Below are 3994 nucleotides of genomic sequence, written 5' to 3' on the forward strand. Positions count from 1 at the left end.
TCTGCTTATTATTTATAAAGTCATTATTTACTAAAGCCATTATTTTTTAGTTGTTTAATTTTTTTAAGACCAAAGTATTTCTAAAATCTCTGTTAATTCCTGGGGTTATTCTCAGGAGAACAGCTAGAGGCAACATCTGACAAATCAAATGTTCTGTTTTCTTCCAAATTTGCAATGTCCTCCCCTATAACTTATTTAATTAAAAGGAAATGTACCTATCCCCTCCTGTTATCCAGGAAATGATGTATTTAATATTCAGATATTGCCCACATATATACATATAAATACTGTTCATATGTATGTAATTTTTATACTATGTGAAATTATTTAATTATGAGACTATGTATTTGTAGGAAAACACCAGGAATTGTAATTGTTTCAACTTTTGTTAAATATAATTCTTTAAAAGTATCATTGAAGATGGATTGCATGTGTTTTGCCAACTATTTCTGCATAGGTTAGCTAATGGTAGTAGAGAATGTTTTCCCCCACCTTACATTAGAATGAAAAGCATTAATTCTGTAGATGAAGGAGTAAATACTTTTCCTTTGATAGTGCTTACCTTTCAGGAACCCTTCCAGTAAACCTGAAAGGTGCCCTCTGACCCGGGCAGATGGTGCAGCTCTTCTGCAGATTCAGAGACAAAGTCGTCATTAAAGCCTAAAGCTGCAGGCAGAGTTCCCATGCCACCCGGGATGCACTTCACAGATGCTTCTTCAATTATAAAAGCTTTGAGCATTACCTACTGCTGATTTAGGTACATTATGATTTAAAGAAATGAAATACATTGTTTCAACCGTGATGAACAGTATGTATCAAGGAATGCCCCTTTTCACTTTTATAGCCACCGTTCCTGCTGTGATGGATGATTCTGCTGAGCTAACACCACACACCTGCCAGACCTTCATCTGTGCTAATAAACAAACTTTGGAAATATAAGCCACCAGGAGAATGTAAATAGCAGGCTATTACTCATGTAGAGGTATATCATTCTGAAATACAATTTTTGGTAAATATTTGACTTCTCTCTTTTACTTTAGAAAGAACCATTTTCCCTGACTAGTGTGGCTCAGTGAATTAGTTGCTGTCCCATGGACAGAAAGGTCACCAGTTCGATTCCTAATCAGGACACATGCCTGGATTACAGGCCAGGTACCTGGCTGGGGGCATAGGAGAGGCAACAGATCAATGTTTCTCTAGGACACTGATGTATCTCCCCCTCTCTTCCTCCATCCTTTTCCTTCTCTCCAAAAATAAATAAATAAAATCTTTTAAAAAATCCACAATTTACCTATGACTGCTTAGCAATAGTATAATGAAAAGGAATCATTAAGGACTAAGTTGCACTCTTCTCTTTAAAAAGAATCCACACATATAAATTCTTGCAATAAATGGCTTAGGGTAGTGCTACTCAAACTTTTCCAGTGAAGAGCCATTGCCCATAGTGGGTGTAGAGATAGTGTAAAGAACAGTTATGCCATGCCTGACTTTCACTTAAAATTAATGTGAATTGCCAGTGTGCTTTATAGATGACTTAGGGCATAAGTGTTTGTTTCAATATAAGATACTGCCTCCCCCCCCCAAGGGGGAAAAAAACAATCTCTAGGTGTTTGTCATCTATAGCATGACATGCTTTGTTTAATTTGTGAATTCTAGTGCTCCTGACCCTGCCTGGGCTTATATGTCCAGGGATATGCATGTACTTTTCTGAGATGTATAGAATATTGTGAAAATCTAAATTCAATTAATTTTTTAACATACACTCTATGTAATACAAAGGTCACATAAACATGATTTCTTTTCACAGAGAGCTTTTGGCATTGTTGGAGAGGTAAGATAGGTCATGAATAGCTATAATGCATATAGAAAAACTGATGAGACTTAGAAGAAAATGAAATAGAGATAATAGCTGGCTGAATTGGTGAAAATCTTTGTGGAGAAAAAGGGTTAGAGTGTGGGTACCCAGAAAGGAATTAGTGGAAGACACTTCAAGCAGTGAAAATAGTATGAAGAAAGGCAGAAAAGTGTGTACAGAAATTGTTGCATTCTTTTTTTTCAAATTCAGAGAAGGGAGCATTGGTAGCAAAAAATAACTTTAAGATAAATCATTGCATTTACTGACTGCAGATAAATTATTACATTTATTCATACTTTAACAACAAAATAGGTCCTCTGCAAATTTTAAAATAAGCTTACAATAATCACTTCCTTGTGCATCAGGAAACAAATTAAGGAGTTTGTAGACTATGGCAGCAAAACAGATCACAGTGTTCCTATTTTTTAAGTGGCCCGACTACAGCACCATAATAACTCCATGTTGAAGAACAAAGGCACATCTCCATCTCTCAGTTCTAAAATTTATACTTTCTTTAAAAACATATTTGTAGAGCTTTATAGTGATGACTATAAAAACTGCAGGCTCTGAGTATAATCACTGCAATCTTTCTTTAAAAATTCATTTACTCCCTTGTCATAACATAACACAAAAATCCCTTCCAGGTAGATGAAAAACCTGACTGTAGAATGTAAAAAAAAAAAATGAGGCTAGAAGAGAACATGGAAGATTTTTCTTCGTGATTATGGGATAGGCAAATATTTCCCCCACTGGTCACACACATCATTAACCATAAAGCAAAAGGCTATAAAATTGGACTTCATTATAATTAGGACATTCTGCTCATCAAAAGATGGGATTAAGAAAGTGAAAGGGCAAAGAAAAAGAGGAATAAAAGATCTATGATGTCCTTTATATCTAAAAAAACATGGTGCCCACACTTAAAAAAACATTGCTACAAATCAACAAATCCTAGGATCTTGGATTTTAGATCCTAGAGTGCTACTCCCAGATAAAAGCTAGCTTTAAAAAAGTTTGTCTTTCACCACCTGACTTATTTCACTTAGCATAATGCTCTCCAGTTCCATCCATGCTGTCACAAAGGGTAGGAGCTCCTTCCTTCTTTCTGCTGTGTAGAATTCCATTGTGTAAATGTACCATAGTTTTTTGACCCACTCATTTACTGCTGGGCACTTAGGTTTCTTCCAGCACTTGGCTATCGTAAATTGTGCTGCTATGAACTTTGGGGTGCATAGGTTCTTTAGGATTGGTGTTTCAGGAGTCTTAGGATATAATCCCAGCTGTGGAATTGCCTGGTCAAAAGACAGTTTCACTTTTAGTTTTCTGAGGAAATTCTAAACTAATCTCACCTATAAGTGGAACCAAATCAACAAAACAAGCAGGCAAGCAAAACATAACCTGCGACATTGAAATAAAGAGCAAACTGACAGTAACCAGTGAGGACATGGGAAGGGATAATGGGGGGGAGAGGCGGAGGGGTTGTGAAGAACATGTAGAAAGGACACATGAAACAACCAAGGGTGGGGTGAAAGCAGGGGAGGGAAGTGGGGAATGGCTGGGGTTGGGGGGAGTGGTGGAGGGAAAATGGAGACAACTGTACTTGAACAACAATAAAAATATTCAAAAGAAAAAATAATAAAAACAATATATAAATGAATAAGCATTCTTGTATTTCAATAAAATTTTATTTACAAAAAAGTATAAATATGGAGTGGGGCAAAAGAAGGTTTTCAGTTGTTCCTGTGAAAAATAATAATTAATAAATAATAATACAAGAATAAACTCTGGTTCACATACAGCTGTAAATCGACTTTTGCCCCACCCTCTATATGTACAGAAAAACATGTTATATGAATGTTCTTAGCAGCATTATTTTACAGTCCTAAACTGGGAACAACTCTAACACTGAACAACAGAATGGGTAAATAAGCTATGGTATGTTCATCAAAGAAACAGAACAAATCACTGCTATATACAACACGGATGAATACTGAGTAAAAGAACAAGACACAAAGGAAGCCAAACAATACAATTGTCCACTGCATGATTCCATTTCTATAACGATCAAAACCAGGCCAAACTAATTTTAGGTAAAAACTTGAAATATTACTTACCTTTGGAGAGCACGCACCACGCAGG

Source organism: Artibeus jamaicensis, unplaced genomic scaffold (assembly GCF_021234435.1).
Source record: "Artibeus jamaicensis isolate MK-2021 breed Jamaican fruit bat unplaced genomic scaffold, CSHL_Jam_final scaffold_916, whole genome shotgun sequence".
Classification (NCBI taxonomy): domain Eukaryota; kingdom Metazoa; phylum Chordata; class Mammalia; order Chiroptera; family Phyllostomidae; genus Artibeus; species Artibeus jamaicensis.